At 41.1% G+C, this 18,832-nt stretch overlaps 1 protein-coding gene across 2 annotated transcripts in view; it reads right to left on the bottom strand.

The window, feature by feature from the left end:
• The window catches only part of IPCEF1 (interaction protein for cytohesin exchange factors 1), a 215,816-nt gene that overhangs the window by 79 nt on the left and 196,905 nt on the right, over positions 1-18,832 (bottom strand). For both annotated transcript variants that reach the window (XR_007462598.1, XR_007462597.1), the window contains exon 13: positions 1-8,661. This exon is cut by the window's left edge and continues 79 nt beyond it. The gene's annotated coding sequence lies outside the window, so the exon portion shown is untranslated. The remainder of the gene's footprint in view (positions 8,662-18,832) is intronic.

Consider the following 18,832-nt stretch of genomic DNA (forward strand, 5'->3'; position numbering starts at 1 on the left):
AGAGAGAGAGAGAGAGAGAGAGGAAGTAGATGAGGGGCAGAGAGAGAGAGAGAGAGAGAGAGAGAGAGAGAGAGAGAGAATCCCAAGTAGGCTCCACATCAACAGCACAGAGCCTGACATGGGACTTGAACTCACAAACTGTGAGATCATGACCTGAGCCAAAAGCAGGAGTGTGATTCCTAACCGCCTGAGACACCCAGGCACCCCTCTTCTCCAGGATTTTCATGTTTTGAAGTCTTACATTTAGATCTTTAATCCAGTTTGGATTTATTTTTGTGTTTGGTGTGAGAAAGTGGTCCAGTTTCATTCTTTTGCATGTTGCCGTTCAGTTTTCCCAATACCGTTTATTGAAGAAACTGTCTTTTTCCCACTGGATATTCTTTCCTGCATTCTAAAAAATTAATTGATTGACTATATAGTTGTGGGTTTATTTATAGGCTTTCTATTCTGTCCCATTGATATGTGTCTATTTTTGTGCCAGTTCCATAGTGTTTTGATCACTAGAGTTTTGCAATATAACCTGAAGTCCAGAATTGTGACACCTCCAGCTTTACTTTCTTTTTCAAGTTTGCTTTGGCTATTCGGGGTCTTTTGTGGTTCCATACAAATTTCAAAATTGTTTTTTCTAGCTCTGTGAAAAATGCTGTTGGTATTTTGATAGGGATTGTATTAAATCTGTAGACTGCAGGGCACCTGGGTGGCTCTGTCCATTAAGCATCCAACTTTGGCTCAGGTCATGATCTCACGGTCCATGAGTTCAAGCCCCACATTGGGCTGTGTTAACAGCTCAGAACCTGGAGCCTGCTTCAGATTCTGTGTCTCCCTCCCCTGCTCACACTCCTTCTCTGTCTCTGTCTCTCTCTCTCTCAAAAATACATGAAGATTAAAAAAAAATTTTTTTAATCTGTACATTGTTTTGGGTAGTATAGACATTTTAACAATATTTGTTCTTCCAATCCATGAACATGGAATGCCTTTCCATTTCTGTGTGTTGTCTTCAATTTCTTTCATCAGTGTTTTATAGTTTTCAGAATACAGGTCTCTCACCTCTTTGGTTAGGTTTATTCCTAAGTGTCTTATTGTTTTGGGTGCAATTGTAAATGGTATCAATTCCTTAATCTCTCTTTATGCTTCTTCATCATTGGTGTATAGAAATGCCACAGATGTGTGTACATTGATTTTTGTATCCTATGATTTTACTGAATTCATTTATCGGTCCTATCAGTTTTTTGGTGGAGTCTCTCCTGTTTTCTATATTGAATAAGTACTTAAAATAAATGAAGTGGGCTTTTTCTCTTCGACTGTTTCTACTTTTAAAATCAAAATGTCCCTAAACCTTGACAACCGTGACTCCTTCAATTAGAACTGCCAATCCAACTATATAGGGAAATAATCCTCTGCTATAAAGTCCATTGTTGAAAATAAATGTAGGCACTTCTAGTCTTCTTTTCAAAAATAAATTTGGTATCTTAAGCAGTGAAATTCTTTGCAAGAAACAAGAAGTTCAATGGGGTAAATTTTAGAGCATACTTTAAGTTGTTCAGCATAGTTTTTTAAATGGGGAAGCTGTCTCCACGCAAAAACACTTTATGGCAAGAAAAAACTAGTGTAAAATAATATTGGATAGCTCCAGATTACATATTTTAAAAAGATATAAACATGAAACTTCTGAAAAGAAAAACCTAGGCCCAGATCCCAATATATGCAAATGTTTTCTCTGCCTAGTAGTACCAGAGGAACTTCCTGAAGCACAGCTTGTTCTTCCGCTCAAAACCTCTGAATGATGTTCCATTACCTATCTGTTAAAGTCTGATGCCTTCATGGAGTGCAAGAATCTTCATATTTTGTGTGAACATACCACAATTTATTCATCTCACTATTAATGAACAGTTGGGTTATTACCAATGTTAGGCTGTCATAAACAATGCTACTAAATCTATAGTCTGGTGTGTGTGTGTGTGTGTGTGTGTGTGTGTGTGTGTGTGTCTATACACACACACATATATACTTCTCTTGGATACATACCTGAGGGTGAAATTGCTTAGGAAATAATATCAAATGATTTCCTAAATTGGTTTCATTAAATTATACTTCTTCCATCAGTGTGTGAGAGACTTCCAGTGCTATACCTCCTAGCCAATATTTCATCTTGTCAGTTTTTAACAATTTTAGCCACCTCAGTGGTATATGATGATATTTTATTAGGGGGTTAAGTTGTATTTCTCGATAATTATGTTGAGCATCTTGTCAGGTCTTCATTGACATTTGCAGATTCTTTTTTGTGAAACGCCTATGTAAGTTTTTGGCTATTCTTTATTGGGTTGTATGTCATTTTCTGTTGACTTATAACTCTTTACATTCTGTGGGGTTTTTCGTTTGGATTTTTTTTTTGTTTGGAAGTTTCTTGTTGGTATTCATTGAAAATATCTTTTCCCACTTTATGGCTTGACATTTTACTCTTTCACAGGCATATTTGAATGAATGAATAATTGAATGAATGAAATTCTGGATTGTAAAACACTCTAACTTATCAATGATAGTGGTTTTTACATCCTGTTTAAGACATCTTTGCTGACAACAAAATGAAGAAGATATTCTATGTTTTGTTCTAGAATCTTTTACCTTTCACAGTCCATAATCCTTTCACAATACACAATTACGTATGGGTATGAAATTAAGAAGGATTTTCCATATGGACATTCAATTAACCCACCACCAATATCGAAAAAAGAGCATCCCTTCTGCCTAGTAGAACCCCCATGTTATAACTCACTTAACCTTATATATCTGCATCTGGTTCTCTTTTTTTTTAACTTTTTTAAATTTTTATTTATTTTGAGAGGGAGAGAGACAGAACTTGAGTGGGGGAGGGGCAGAGAGAGAGAGAGAGATGGAGACACAGAATCTGAAGCAAGCTCCAGGCTCCAAGCTGTCAGCACAGAGCCTGACATGGGGCTCAAACCCACGAACCATGAGATCATGACCCGAGCCGAAGTCAAATACTCAACTGACTGAGCCACCCAGAGCCCTAATGCATCTGTTTCTCTTTAATCTGTTCTATTGCACTGTTTTAGATACAGAAATTTTACAAGGACTCTTGATTATCTAAGAGCATAAGGCCTCTAACTTTTTTCTTTGCCCTCAAGATTGACTTTGCTATCCTTGGCCCTTTATTTTTCCATACAAATTTTAGAATCAGCTTGTTGATCTCTACAGAAAAGGCCAAAGAGATTTTGATTAATGCAAAGTATTGCCTGCTGGGAAGGACTGTGACTGGGGCATACGGTTTGAGAGCTGAACAATGGAAGCAGCTTTAAGTCTGGTTGAAACCAAATTTTAAAGGGCTTTGAATGTTATTTAAGGAATGTATACTTTCTTCAGTGGACAGTGGGAAACCATCAGAGATCTTTAAGCGGGGAAACTAAGATGATTAAATTTGCATTTTTGAAACATCACCAGGAAGCAGCATCCATGCCAAATCTATCCATCTAAATTCCCATATACCTGCCTTAAAAGTAGAGTCGTGTTTATACCCACATGCTGAGCAATGGACTATTCCCCCCGGAACCTCTCAAAGCAGAGAAGAAGCTGTTTCATGCCTAGGATTGGGTGGGAAGAGATCTCCCCAGGTGTTAGAATAAACACAGCCCGCAATGTGCTTCTTTCTAACACACCAAAGTTCAGTCCAAGTCTTGTTTTGAGAAGCAGGAGAGTGCCACCCTCTCTCAACCAGTTCATGTCTCCAGGAAAGATGTGTACTTCTCCGGGATGTCAAGGTGACGAGAGCAGATATAATGGCTCTGTTCTGGAGTGTGCCCAAATGACCCACCCTGCCTCCCACTCTCTTGCTCCCCCTTCCTCTAACCCCCAGGTTCCCTGAGGCAGAGAACACACTCATCACTAAGACGTGCTAGACATACAACACAGGCGGAACAACACATACACTATGTACCATAAAATACACACAAAGCAGCAACTTGTTAAAAGATCTTCATCCATGACTCAGACTCCTTGCATTCCCACTTCTGATCCAGACTGCAGGAGCAATCAGACAGTCCTGCAAAAGTACAGACCGTTCTCTTCCAGAAACTGGCTGACTGAGCAGCTTATTTAAAAATTCGTATGCATTTTTAGGACAAGAGTCAAAGAAAAATGCTATTCAAGAAGAGGAAATGGGAATCGTAGTTAACCCACTTATCAAAAATAGATGACAGGAACTGTCTATTTAAATTAGATTTAATGCCGAGAAGAGAAGATCTCATGGCCCTTCTTTGCTTCTCGCCCATTTCCTACAAGGTCATGGGGCTTTCAGGGCAGTCAGGTGGCCAGCTCAGCCTTGGACCATTTCTGTAGGTCAGATCTATAGTCTGCATCCTGACAAAGCTTTGTTCATGGAATTACTTGGATCTGTCTTTTGCAAAAACAAACTAGACCAGAATAACTGGAAGTCTATGAGAGTATATGTCTTCCCTTACTAAGTCTGTGTACCCATCCTACAGAATATTAATGGACTTCATCTCTGTCCAGATCCAGGGGGATCTTCTTTTTTTAATTTTATCCTCTGCCTAGTGACAGGCTCCACATAGGAAGGCTGAGTCAGCCGCAGTGCCCAACCTCTCTGAGCTACCCGGGGCCTCTTATCCAGGCCTCTCCAGCCTCTCCAACTCATCAAGGAGACACAGGGGCTCCCGCTAGAGAGCAGTAGTGCGGCTCCTTTTACGACTTTCCTTGCACAGCCCAATGCTGGCGGCAGTGCTCAGGCTCTCCCCTTGAAACTAGACATGCCTTTGCTTAGAGAAAAATCAAAGCAGACATATACTAAGAACACCAAGCTAGGAAGCAAGTTGAAAGAATTTGATTTTGAATATTACCTAAAGAAACACCAACGTGGGGCTCCTGGGTGGCTCCGTTGGTTAAGCGTCCCCAACTTCAGCTCAGGTCATGATCTCCCAGTTCATGAGTTTGAACCCCACATCCAGCTCTGGGCTGACAACTTGGAGCCCGGAGCCTATTTCCAATTCCGTGTCTCCCTCTCTCTCTGCCCCTCCCCTGCTTATACTCTATCTCTCTCTCTTTCTCTCTCTCTCTCAAAAATAAATGAACACTGGGGAAAAAAAAAGAAAAGAAACATCAATATAATCATAATAGAAAAGTCCAAAACCTTTTGGACTTTTCTTTTTTTAGTATTGAGTATCTTCACCTTTTTGTTTGCATAGGAAGGGTAGGTGAACCATTGTCTTTTGAGTGTTTAGGACCTATAAAGACATAATTCAGCTCTGCCCATCCAGAAAGCCTGAGACATGTCTCAGGGAGTCCTGGTTGGTCACATGGATGGCTGAATGAATCTGTCGGGTTGGAACTATCATAAAAAATTAAGAAGCCATATCAAAAGGATCACATGCACAATCCTACGTGTGTCACAACCTGTCACTTCCTACCCTGCTACTTCATCACCGCTGCTGCTACTCCCCCATTCCTCCCATTCTTCACTGCCCCAGAGCCCCATTCTGAAGCTAAATGGTTAATATAAAGACTATTCTGCCTAAGGTACAGGAGAGAAGAAGAAGTGAGAGGAAACCCCTATGGAATTTATGATATTCAGCTCTCCTTGATTCTTCTAGTAAAGCGATGGCACCAAATTTCCAAGGAATCACGTAGAAACGAATGCTAGATATGGCCAAGTGACTCCGCGCAGACCAAGTTCTCCTATATCCCTCATGCCCACGTTATACTCCCTCTCTAGGTTGCCTAAGGGACTTCATGACCCACTCTAACTTTAGCCCTCAGTCCCTTTCCTGAACTGTCTTCCCTCACTGGCACCACATCCCAGGAGACAGTCACAAAGCCACATTCTGAAATGCAGTCACAACAAAAACTTACAGCTCCTTAAATTCAAATATGTGGAGAGTGCAATGGAAACTGGCAGCTATTTTCCATGATCTACCCGTACGACGTGGACGGATCTAGACTCTGAGGGATTCCAACCTGTTCACTTGCAGTGGAAAGGCGAACGAGTGAAGCAGGCAGAGTGGTAGTCAGCTGCCCACACCTACCTGCCAGAAAAAATCTCTTCCACTAGTGGGGAATGTAAGAGTCTTTGAAAGAAGATGCTCACTTTATGATCCTGTGACTGACAAGATATAAAGGGATATTGTGAACATTCATCAAACCCGAAATATCTACAGTTTCCCACTAAGTGCTTTACAATTATTATCTCACTTACTCTCCATAACAACTTTATCAGGCAGTACTACTAGCGTCCCATTTTACAGATGAGGAAATAAAGGCTGAGAGATTATACTCTCCCTGTAACCCGGGTAGTAAGTTATTTCAAAACTGTGCTCTTGGGCCGCCTGGGTGGCTCAGTCGGTTGAGCGTCCGACTTCGGCTCAGGTCATGATCTCACGGTTCGTTGAGTTCGAGCCCCGCGTCGGGCTCTGTGATGACAGCTCAGAGCCTGGAGCCTGCTTCAGATTCGGTGTCTCCCTCTCTTCTCTCTCTGCCCCTCCCTGGCTCACACTCTGCCTCTCTCTTTATCAAAAATAAATAAACATTAAAACAAAAATTTATGTTAAAAAAAAAAAAACTGTGCTCTTAACTTCTACATTATACTAATTCTTCCAGAACTTATTCCCCAAGCATATAGGTGACATGCAAATAGAATATAAATAAAAGCCCATAATCAGAAAAGTAAAGCTAGAGGTGAGTTTATGGTAAAGAGAAGATTACAGATATGCATGTTGATAAAAAGAAAGGATAGATAGGAATATATTTACTCTTTAAAATGTATTTGTTGGGGCGCCTGGGTGGCTCAGTCGGTTAAGCGTCCGACTTCAGCTCAGGTCACGATCTCGCGGTCCGCGAGTTCGAGCCCCGTGTCGGGCCCTGGGCTGATGGCTCAGAGCCTGGAGCCTGCTTCCGATTCTGTGTCTCCCTCTCTCTCTGCCCCTCCCCCGTTCATGCTGTGTCTCTCTCTGTCTCAAAAATAAATAAACGTTAAAAAAATTTTTTAAATAAAATAAAATAAAATAAAATGTATTTGTTGTCTCTGAATTTGCTTATTATCCATGGCATGATTTATGCAATATCAACAAATTATTTTATGACAAAGAAATAAGCCTTTATATACTCAGTTCTTGATGCCAGCAATTTTACTTTCTAATGGTAGAAAAATTGTGTCTATCATTTGGACAGTTATCTAAACAGAAATTAATCAGCAAGTGCTTTATATCTGGAGTATTACGCGTTATTGGAAATTCAAAATAGAAGAAGGGCCTACACCTTACATAAAACAGAAAAGGGTATAGGAAGGAGCCAAGATGGCAGAACAGCATGGAAGTTTTTTGTGTCTCTCGCATCCACGAAATACAGCCAGACCAACACCAAACCATCCTGCACACCTAGAAACTGATTGGAGGATTAACACAACAATCTGCACAACCTGAACCACAGATTTCAGTAGTTATGCGGCGCAGAGAGGTGAACTTGGGGAGAGAGAAGCCGCAAAGGGTGGGAAGATGCTTTTGCATGCAGAGAGAGGATGGAGACGGGGGGCGGGGGGCGGGGGGAGAATATGGGAAAAGCACCCCTCCCCAAAAGCAGCTGGGGAGAAAGCGGAAAATTAGAAACAGCCGCAGGGACTGAACTAAAAAGGGAGAAAGGCGAAAGGAGAGGGTTTAAATTCCATTAAGACTGTAAACAAGGGGGGGGCGCAAAGGCTGCAACTCCGCAGCTCCCTACCTGGCGGTGCTCGGGTGGGAAGGACGAATCCCCGGGAACAGAGTGGGGTCCAGGAGGTTCTCGGGCCACACGGGGAAAAGCAGTTCCACGGCTGGAAGGACATTTGGTAGAGACTGTTGAGGCCACCTGGTCCCAGCAGACCTCAGAAGGCAGCCACATTGGCCGGTGCTGGAACAAGGTCGTTAAGGGTGAAGCCTGGTGCCAGATGCGTGTTGTGATTTTCCATAATCCCTGAGGCGCTGCTGCTGCACTAACTTGCAAACTTTTTCCGGGGCGGGCAGGCACCTGGCCGCAGTCTCTGGGCATCGGCAGCAGCACAGTAACCCAAACTTTCCTGGGTGCTGCCGGCATTTGGCCTTGCTCGGTGAGAGCCTCCCACAGAGGGGCGGAACGGGTCAAAGCCGCAGTCCTTCGGAAGTAAGGGACCGGGGGAAACAGCCGCATCTGAGACAAAACTCGGGAGAGAGGTACTACGCGGGGCTCGGTCACGGACAGTGTAAAAGCGGGGAGTGGACGAAAGCTGAAGACGAAAACAGGTGCGCGATTGCTGATCGTGGAGAACGGAGTTCATATACTAGAGACTGAGCAGCTAGGTGACGCCATTTTCACCGATGCTGCGCATGCGCATACGCATACGCACCTACAAGCATCACAACGAGCCACCCCAGTAGGCTAGCAGCGCCATCTGGTGGAGAACGGAGCCATTACACTAAGCCCCGCTTAACTGGGCCAACCTCGCTCTTCAAGAACAGAAGTCTCACCGCCTGCTTAGTTTATGGACTATAAAGTGCTTCATAGTCTGACTTCTAGGGGAAAAACGAAGTAATTTCAGTCGTATTTCCGTCTGTTAGTAGGTCCATTTATTCAATTTTCTTTCTTTCTTTTCTTTTTTCTTTTCTCCTTTACATTTCTATTCTTTTTCTTGAATAAAGAAAGAGAAAAAATTCATTTTTACTTTCAATTTGTATTAAAAATATTTTTCGTTATTTTTTTTACATATTTTTTACTTTTCTGTAAATTTTTTCAAATGCTATTTTACTTCCATCATTTTATTTTAGTTTACTTCGGTCTTTTCATTTTTTCAAATTTTCAAATGATTTCCTGTTTTTTCTTTTTTCTTTTTCATTTATTTTTCTTGAATACAGAAAGAAAAAATTCATTTTTATTTTTAATTTTTATTAAAAATATTTTTCTTTATTTTTTCTACTATACTTTTTACTTTTGTGTAAATTTTTTCAAATTCTAGTTTACTTCCATCATTTTATTTTAGTCTATTTCAGTGTATTCACTTTTTCAAATTTTCAAACGATTTCCTTTTTTTTTCTTCTTTCCCTTTTTCTCTAATCTATCAAGCCACTTTCAACACCCAGACCAAAACACACCTAGGATCTAGCATCATTTATTCGATTGTGTGTGTGTGTGTGTGTGTGTGTATTTTTAATTTTTTAATTTTACTATTTTTTATTGTAATTTTTTCTACCTCATTAATTCCTTTTCTCCCTTTAAAATGACAAACGAAGGACTTCACCCCAAAAGAAAGAGCAGGAAGAAATGACAGCCAGGGACTTAACCAACACAGATACAAGCAAGATGTCTGAACCAGAATTTAGAATCACAATAATAAGAATACTAGATGTAGTCAAAAATAGATTAGAATCCCTTTCTGCAGAGATAAAAGAAGTAAAAAATACAGAATGAAATAAAAAAAAATGCTAGAACTGAGCTGCAATCATAAATGGTTGCCTCGGTGGCAAGGATCGATGAGGCAGAACAGAGAATCAGCAATATAGAGGACAAACTTATAGAGAATAACAAAGCAGAATAAAAGAGCGAGATTAAGGCACAAGAGCATGATTTAAAAATTAGAGAAATCAGTGACTCATTAAAAAGGGACATCAGTTGGGGCGCCTGGGTGGCGCAGTCGGTTAAGCATCCGACTTCAGCCAGGTCACGATCTCGCGGTCCGTGAGTTCGAGCCCCGCGTCGGGCTCTGGGCTGATGGCTCGGAGCCTGGAGCCTGTTTCCGATTCTGTGTCTCCCTCTCTCTCTGCCCCTCCCCCGTTCATGCTCTGTCTCTCTCTGTCCCAAAAAATAAATAGAAAACATTAAAAAAAAAAAATTTTTTTTTAAAAAAAGGGACATCAGAATCATAGGGGTCCCAGAAGAGGAAGAGGGAGAAATAGGGGTAGAAGGGTTATGTGAGCAAATCATAGCAGAAAACTTTCCTAACTTGGGGAAAGACACAGACATCAACATTCAGGAAGCACAGAGGACTCCCATTAGATTCAACAAAAACCGACCATACCAAGAAGGCATATCATAGTCAAATTCACAAAATAGGCAAGGAAAGAATCATGAAAGCAGCAAGGGAAAAAAAGTCCCTAACCTACAAGGGAAGACAGATCAGGTTTGCAGCAGACCTATCCACAGAAACTTGGCAGGCCAGAAAGGAGTGGCAGGATATATTCAATGCGCTGAATCAGAAAAATATGCAGCCATGAATTCTCTACCCAGCAAGGCTGTCTTTCAAAATAGAAGGAGAGATAAAAAGTTTCCCAAACAAAAATTAAAGGAGTTTGTTACCACTAAACCAGCCCTACAAGAAATTTTAAGGGGGACTCTCTAAGGGGAAAAAAGATGAAAATATAAGTAAATAAATAAATACCAAAAGCAACAAAGATTAGAAAGGACCAGAGAACACCACCAGAAACTCCAACTCTACAAGCAACATAATGGCAATAAATTCATATCTTTCAGTACTCACTCTAAACATCAATGGAGTCAATGCTCCAATCAAAAGACATAAGGTAACAGAATGGATAAGATCCATCTATATGCTATTTACAAGAGACCCACTATAGACCTAAAAACACCTTCAGATTGAAAATAAAGAGATGGAGAACCATCTATCATGCTAATGGTCAACAAAAGAAAGCCGGAGTAGCCATACTTATATCAGACAATCTAGACTTTACAATAAAGACTGTATCAAGAGATGCAGAAGGGCATTATATCATAATCAAGGGGTCTATCCACCAAGAAGACCTAACAATTGCAAACTATGCGCCAAATGTGGAAGCACCCAAATATGTTAATCAATCACAAACATAAAGAAACTCGCCAATAATATCATAATAGTAGGAGACTTCAACACCCCACTCACAGCAATGGACAGATCATCTAATCAAAAAACCAACAAGGTAACAATGGCTTTGAATGACACACTGGACCAGATGGACTTAACAGATATATTCAGAACATTTCATCCTAAAGCAGCAGAATATACATTCTTCTCCAGTGCACATGGAACATTCTCTAGAATAGACTACATACTGGGACACAAATCAGCCCTCAGCAAGTACAAAAAGGTCGAGAGCCTACCGTGCATATTTTCAGACCACAACTATATGAAACATGAAATCAACTACAAGAAAAAATTTGGAAAGGTAACAAATACTTGGAGATTGAAGAACATCCTATGAAAGAATGAATGGGCCAACCAAGAAGTTAAAGAAGAAATTAAAAAGTATATGGAAGATGGGGCGCCTGGGTGGCTCAGTCGGTTAAGCGCCCGACTTCGGCTCAGGTCATGATCTCGCGGTTGGTGAGTTCGAGCCCCGCATCAGGCTCTGTGCTAACAGCTCAGAGCCTGGAGCCTGTTTGAGATTCTGTGTCTCCCTCTCTCTGCCCCTCCCCCGTTCATGCTCTGTCTCTCTCTGTCTCAAAAATAAATAAACGTTAAAAAAAAAATTAAAAAAAAAAGTATATGGAAGCCAATGAAAACAATAACACCACAACCCAAAACCTCTGGGAGGCAGCAAAGGCAGTCATAAGAGGAAAGTATATAGCAATCCAGGCCTTCCTAAAGAAGGAAGAAAGATCTCAGATACACAACCTAACCTTACCCCTTAAGGAGCTGGAGAAAGAACAGCAAATAAAACCCAAAACCAGTAGAAGACAGGAAATAATAAAGATTAGAGCAGAAATCAATGCTATTGAAACCAAAAAAAAAAAAAAAAAAAAAATGAAACAGATAAATGAGACCAGAATCTGGTTCTTCGAAAGAATTAACAAAATTGATAAACCACTAGTCAGTTTGATCAAAAACAAAAAGGAAAGGACCCAAATAAATAAAATCAAGAATGAAACAGGAGAGATCACAACCAACACAGCAGAAATAAAAACAATAAAAAGAAAATGTTATGAGCAGTTATATGCCAATAAAATGGACAATCTGGAAGAAATGGACGAATTCTTAGAAACATATATACTATCAAAACTGAAACAGTAAGAAATAGAAAATTTGAACAGACCCATAACCAGTAAGGAAATCAAATTAGTAATCAAAAATCTCCCAAAAAACAAGAGTCCAGGGCCAGATGGCTTTCCGGGGCAATTCTACCAAACATTTAAGGAAGAGTTAACACCTATTCTCTTGAAGCTGTTCCAAAAAATAGAAATGGAAGGAAAACTTCCAAACTCATTCTATGAAGACAGCATTACCTTGATTCCAAAACCAGACAGAGACCCCACTAAAAAGGAGAACTATAGACCAATTTCCCTGATGAACATGGATGCAAAAATACTCAACAAGATATTAGCCAACCGGATCCAACAATACATTGCAAAAATTATTCACCACGACCAAGTGGGATTTATACCTGGGATTCAGGGCTGGTTCAATATCCGCAAAACAATTAATGTGATTCATCACATCAATAAAAGAAAGGACAAGAACCATATGATCTTCTCAATAGATGCAGATGAAGCATTTGACAAAATACAACATCCTTTCTTGATAAAAACCCTCAAGAAAGTAGGGATAGAAGGATCATAACTCAAGATCATAAAGGCCATATATGAACGACCCAACACTGATATCATCCTCAATGGGGAAAAACTGAGAGCTTTCCCCCTAAGGTCAGGAACAAGACAGGGATGTCCACTCTCGCAATTGTTATGCAAGGTAGTATTGGAAGTCTTAGCCTCTACAATCAGAAAACACAAAGATAAAAGGCATCCAAATCAGCCAGTCGGAGGTCAAACTTTCACTCTTTGCAGATGACATGATACCCTATATGGAAAACCCTAACGATTCCACCAAAAAACTGCTAGAATTGATTCATGAATTCAGCAAAGTTGCAGGATATAAAATCAACTCACAGAAGTCAGTTGCATTCCTATACACCAACAATGAAGCAACAGAAAGAGAAACCAAGTTATCGATCCCATTTACAGTTGCCAAAAAAAACCATAAAAGACCTAGGAATAAATCTACCAAAGAGGTGAAAAGTCTATACACTGAAAACTATAGAAAGCTTATGAAAGAAATTGAAGAACACAAAAAAATGGAAAAAGATTCCATGCTCCTGGATAGGAAGAACAAATATTGTTAAAATGTCAATACTACCCAAAGCAATCTACATATGCAATGCAATCCCTATCAAAATAACACCAGCATTCTTCACAGAGCTAGAACAAATAATCCTAAAATTTGAATGGAACCAGAAAAGACCCCGAACAGCCAAAGCAATCTTGAAAAAGAAAACCAAAGCAGGAGGCATCACAATCCCAGACTTCAAGCTATACTACAAAGCTGTAATCATCAAGACAGTATGGTACTGGCACAAGAGCAGACACTCAGATCAACGGAACAGAATAGAGAACCCGGAAATGGACCCACAAACATATGGCCAACTAATCTTTGCCAAAGCAGGAAACAATATCCAATGGAATAAGGACAGTCTCTTCAGCAAGTGGTGCTGGGAAAACTGGACAGCGACATGCAGAAGAATGAACCTGGACCACTTTCTTACACCAGACACAAAAATAAGCTCAAAATAGATGAAAGACCTAAATGTAAGACAGAAAGCCATCAAAATCCTTGAGGAGAAAGCAGGCAAAAACCTCTTTGATCTTGCCCACAGCAACTTCTTACTCAACACGTCTCCAGAAGCAAGGGAAACAAAAGCAAAAATGAACTACTGGGACCTCATCAAAATAAAAGGCTTCTGCACAGAGAAGGAAACAATCAGCAGAACTAAAAGGCAACCAACATAATGGGAGAAGATATTTGCAAATGACCTATCAGATAGATAAAGAGTTAGTATGCAAAATCTATAAAGAACTTCTCAAACTCAACACTCAAAAAACAAATAATCCGGTGAAGAAATGGGCAAAAGACATGAATAGACACTTCTCCAAAGAAGACATCCAGATGGCCAACCAACACATGAAAAAATGCTCAACATCATTCATCAGGGAAATACATATCAAAACCACAGTGAAATACCACCTTACACTAGTCAGAATGGCTAACATTAACAACTCAGGCAACAACAGATGCTGGCGAGGATACGGAGAAAGAGGATCTCTTTTGCATTGCTAGTGGGAACACAAGCTGGTTCAGCCACTCTGGATAACAGTATGGACGTTCCTCAAAAAATTAAAAATAGAACTACCCTATGACCCAGCAATTGCACTACTAGTTATTTATCCAAGGGATACAGGTGTGCTGTTTCAAAACAACATATGCACCCCCATGTTTATAGCAGCACTATCAACAATAGCCAAAGTATGGAAAGAGCCCAAATGTCCATCGATGGATGAATGGATAAAGAGGATGTGGTATAGATATACAATGGAGTATTACTCGGCAATCAGAAAGAATGAAATCTTGCCATTTGCAACTTTGTGGATGGAACTGGAGGGTATTATGCTAAGTGAGGACTTTAAGAGAGACAACAGATGAACATAAGGGAAGGGAAATAAAAATAATATAAAAACAGGTAGGGGGACAAAGCATAAGAGACTCATAAATATGGAGAACAAGCCGAGGGTTACTGGTGGGGGTGTGGGTGGAGGGATGGGCTAAATGGGTAAGGGACATTAAGGAACCTACTCCTGAAATCATTGTTGCACTATACGCGAACTAATTTGGATGTAAATTAAAAAAAGAAAATTTAAAAGAAAAAAGAAAAGGGATTAGATTCAGTCATCAATCATATAATATAATACATGTTTCATGTTCAGAGAAAGTAAAGCCATTCCAGCCAAGTTAGACTGGAAAAGTAAGTGGGATGAAGTAGGTAAGATGAAGGGAGTATGAAATGGAGGTCAGCAGGTAGGATGATGGACATTGGAGGCAGAGAGATTCACAGGAGGGATTTGCACAAGAAAAGGAATGACTCTTGTTAAAAACAAGGCAACAGACCCAAAATGGAGTTGCTTATGCTAAGCCACATATCACCACATGGACCTTGAATTTCATTACAATTTCGGCTTTCCCAGAAATGGCATCTTCAACCAGTCAATCAGGAATCTCCTGGCCAGCACTATGACGCAGTCTTCCTGATGGACTCCCGCCCTCCCCTATAACGAAAGTAACCTGCAATTCCTCAACCCCCTGTTTTGCCTAATACCACTTCCTTGTTCCTGCTCCCTTCTGCCGATAAAAACCTCTCTTTGAGTATTGCTTTTCAGAGCACCTTTCTATCTGCTATGTTGGACACTGCCTGATTCATGAATTGCTGAATGAAGCCAATAAGATGTTTGCTCAGTTGAATTTTATTTTTTAGCACTAAAGACCCAGAGGTCAGTGCTGAGACTCACCTCTCTGCTCAACGGCCCTGGAATTCACACACAACATTTAAAATTCATCTCATCCCAAGCATTGGGAACAATGCTAAGTGCTAGGAAAAGAGAAAGGAAAAGACATAGCTTTTGTCTTTATGGGGCTCAGACCCCAGAGTAAAACAAAAGAAAACAAAAAATTAAAGCAGCATCTGCAATAGTGTAGCACTCATTAAAATTCTGAGCTTTATCGCCCCACTGACCAGGCTTAACCCCTGGTCCCTTCTACTCACTAACATATTCTCAACCTCTCTGAGCCTGTTTCTACCACTGCAAAATTACTAACTGAAATGAGGATTAAATTAGTCTATAGAAAGCTTTCAATAAAAATGAAAATGACAGGTATGTGGTTTTGTAATAATGTTAATATTTTAGAATGCCTTCACATAGAAGTGATTCTCACCCCATTATTTACTTAAGTTATCTGATTGGTCTAAAAACTGCCAGTGCCTGGGGTGCACCCGGGTGGCTCAGTTGGTTAAGCATCTGACTCGATTTTGGCTCAGGTCATGATCTCATGGTTGGTGACAATGAGCCCTGTGTCAGGCTCTGCACTGACAGTGCGGATCATGCTTGGGATTCTCTCACTTGCTCTCTCTCTGTCCTCCCCTGTCCACACACTTTCTGTCTCCCAAAATAAATTAATAAACTTAAAAAAAGCAAATAAATAAAATAAATAAAAAATACGAATGTCTGGGCCCTGTTCCAGATGGATTATATCAGTAGTGTCTGGAGGTAGGGCCTGGTGATCAGGATTTTTTAAAAGTTCCGCAGGTAATTCTCACAGATGTGCCTGTGAGTTGAACACGCAGAAGGGATAAGGCAGGGAGGGGAGACAGCCAAGGAGATGTCTTGGGACTGATGACTCCTGACCTGGGCAGTAGGTATGATGAGAAAAAGACTCTCTGAAGGCCTGATAGATGAGGGAAGCCAGTTTAGATCTCTTTCTAAGTCAACATGACTGTGTATAAGCTTTGTTTAAACCAAAAGCCTGATTCATGGCTGACATGCATGCGTTGTACTCTGCTTTGTGAACAAGTAGCCTAAAGAAAAACCATCTTGTCCTTGAGATACCAATCAATGCTCCTACACCCTGCATTCCTTTGTGCTAGAACTCATGATTCTTGTCTATATGCTAATCTATAATCATAATCTTTTGAGCTTTTACAAGACGTAAAAAGCATGTAAGCCTGTAAAAAACTGTTCATTCTCCAGAGTACCTTCTTCCCCATGAAGAGTGTGTTTCCCGGGAAGCTATCCTAACTTGGGCTCAAATAAAACTCTCTTTCTCACCTTTAGAGATTCTAAAAGATTTGTTCATTTTTTGCTGAGAGGTATCAGAATCCAGGGGAAAAGATGGGAAAAGGAGATGTGTTGTACCACGTGTGGGAGAGGTCAGGAGCAGTCCTTTGGGGACTTAAAAATGGTTCCCCTCGGGGTTCCCGGGGGCTCAGTCACTTAAGCATCCGACTTTGGCTCAGGTCATGATCTTGCAGTTCATGAGTTCCAACACTGCATTGAGCTCTGTGCTGACAGCTCAGAGCCTGGAGCCTGCTTCAGATTCTGTGTGTGTGTGTGTGTGTGTGTGTGTGTGTCTGCCCCTCCCCTGCTTGTCCTTTCTCTCTCTCTTTCTCTCAAAAATAAACATTAAGAAAATATGGTGCATCTCAAACTCCTTGAGTTCCCCCCTTACAATCTCTTGTTTTTAAATGTTCTTTCAACCTGCAGCAAACCACAAACCAGAAAATACACACTGTTGACCAACTGCAGTGGAAGGGACAGCAATCAATAGTAGTCCCCTTCAAGTGGTCCCATGCCCTCATTCACCCTGACCTAATCATGCCCTCTAATCTGGTCACTGGGCACATAAGAAAGAGTCCCTGACATGAGGGTCACTGGGACATCCTTTTTAGTTTAGAACTGTCCTTAAGAAAAGGAAGGGTGTCACTGTGGCTGCAGCTGGGTCTCGCAAAGCCATAAATCTGTAGCAGGCTCATAATACATTTTCAGAGAAGCCATCAGGGTGAAAGACACTTAAAAGACCCAGGCAAGTGTGGGTGGCCGCTTATATCAGCCCCTATCGCCTAGCTTGCTAGAAATTTCATCAAATGCTCTTCATTTTCTCCCCTGCATATGAAATGAAGGACATGATCTGCAGACCAAAAGGGCCAGAAACAGAGCATGATCCCTTTACCTACAATTCCATTTCTTCACGTGGGTACCTCCCATTTGAATGGCCTACCCCACAGGAGGAAGAGGAAGCAAGGGTTCTGACGGCAGTAGTAACACATTCCCAGCTTTCAACAGAAAACCAGCACGAGGGCCCAAAACATTGATATGCAAGTCACTCTCGGGCTGTGAGTCAGTTTTCTTCTCAAAGCGATTAGCAATTACCAACATTTATTCAGAGAGCAGGATTCAGGCAGACGCAGACAGTCCGTCATTATCACAACAAAAGAACCACGGCTTTCATCCTCCCCAGAGGAAGTAAGATTTGAAGAACTCCAACTTTCAAGTTCCCTCTCTTCCCAGACCTGTGATTTATTGCATCAACAACCTTAAAATAATATGAAGTTCAGCCACTTATTTATGAAGAGCTGCTTACAGATGTTCCTCCCAAGAGTCACCTGCAGCCCCCAGAAAGCTCTGAGAGACTATTAAACACAGATTTAATGGCAAGCCACAGGGGGAGCACCGTCTCCACACTCCCCACCCTACTGACCACCTTCTGGGAGAGACCACCCTTTCCGCACACCTCCTGAGGACCGCTTCCACTGTGTCACACCCTGACCACCCAGCTGCTCTTGTCATGTGGTCAGATCAATCATTATTTGCCACCTTCCAGTTACAGGCCAGCACCAGACGCTGTAGAAGCAAGAGTGAGCAAATGACCCATGTATATCATCTCAGAGCTTCAGTAATGGAGCCAAAGCCAACCGGGAATAAAATTGAATCCACCTACAGCTCTTACTGGATGCACAGTTTGGGGCAAAGCATTTGCCACTCTGAGCTTTTTAGTGCAGTTTCCTCATTTATCAAAAGGATAAAACCTACCTCACGTAAAAGAGACAGCGTGTATCAAGCCCACTGCCTCATGCAAAATATGTAGGCAACATGTATTAAGCGTCAGAAGTTACCAGTTTGTCTCAGCCTTTACCAGCTGGTAAGTATGAATATTCTAATGGTCAACCCTGCCCCCGAAACCTCAGCCTGCATCCCTCAGGTCCATCATAACCTGAAAGGCCAGCCCTTCCCCTTAATTCCCTCCTGAATTATTCCCTCAAAAACTATTTTCAAATAGGGATCGTTGCTCAAACTGATGTTTCTTTGAGGGAACAAGTGCTGGGAACTCCTGTTCTACTGTTTTGCTGACACCTCTCTCCTTGCTTGGACTTTCATAGGAATTTCATTAAAACGTGTGTCAATTTGGGGAAAAGCGACATCTTTGCTATGTTGAGAT

The sequence above is a fragment of the Panthera uncia genome, assembly GCF_023721935.1.
Source record: "Panthera uncia isolate 11264 chromosome B2 unlocalized genomic scaffold, Puncia_PCG_1.0 HiC_scaffold_24, whole genome shotgun sequence".
Lineage (NCBI taxonomy): Eukaryota > Metazoa > Chordata > Mammalia > Carnivora > Felidae > Panthera > Panthera uncia.